The sequence below is a fragment of the Microcebus murinus genome, chromosome 28 (genome assembly GCF_040939455.1).
Source record: "Microcebus murinus isolate Inina chromosome 28, M.murinus_Inina_mat1.0, whole genome shotgun sequence".
In the NCBI taxonomy this organism is placed as follows: Eukaryota; Metazoa; Chordata; class Mammalia; order Primates; family Cheirogaleidae; genus Microcebus; species Microcebus murinus.
Window position 1 is genome coordinate 9,897,921 of NC_134131.1, and position 972 is coordinate 9,898,892.

Here is a 972-nt window from a genome sequence, read left to right on the forward strand (position 1 = left end):
CAAGGCGCCAGGTCCTGTGTGGAACAGAGGAGAGTGAATATGCAACCCTCCCAGGCTAAGCCCTGTGCGCTGAGATCTACTAAAGAGACGTGTTAGGTCAGGAGCACGACAGGCCTGGGAGCGTGAAACGGGCCCGGTCCCTTTTGCTGTCTTGCCTATAACTCCCCCCCCCCCCGCCCCCCGCAGCACTGCAAGTAATACATGCAAATGAGGTGGTTAGATTTCCAAAACTTTATTGTATTTTGAGATGCTAACTTTTAACACATAGCTACAGAGACTCGTTTCCTTTTCAGTCATTCTCAAAGGGGACATATTCGCACAAAATAGAAATTCTGCCAGGGAATGGCATGTTCAGTATGGCAAGTCATCAAATCAAGTATTAAATATGCTATTATTCAACATGGTTATAAAAGCATAGTCGCTATAAAAGCATAGCGACTATAAAAGCATAGTCGCTTTTCATACGTTTTATTCATTTTAGGCTCATAGTGTATTTAAATATTCTGATTTTTCTTTCTTGCTCTCTCTTCTTTATGCTTCCTTTTTTTTTTTTTTTTTTTTTGTTCCATTCCATGTATTTCTTCTGTCTACATGGAAACAGGTTTATCTTGCTTTGGGTAAATAATTAAATTAGTGAACATAAAACCAAGTGATAAATGTTTCAGCAAAGTTTTGTACATTTTATATAAAATGTAACGCTCTTAGAAATCTAAGAAGCTTCAGCAGAAGCAAAAAGCAGAAAGCCTTTGGTTAGATACAATGCTATCCTCTCCTGTTTGTTGTTTCTTAATTTGTGGCTTTTTAAATTAACTCTGAAACTTCCTCACCAAGACATTTGTATTATGCCCTGTACCCTATTGTCTACACTCATATATTTTCTTTTTTTTTTTTTTTTTTTTTTTTTTGAGACAGAGTCTCGCTTTGTTGCCCAGGCTAGAGTGAGTGCCGTGGCGTCAGCCTAGCTCACAGCAA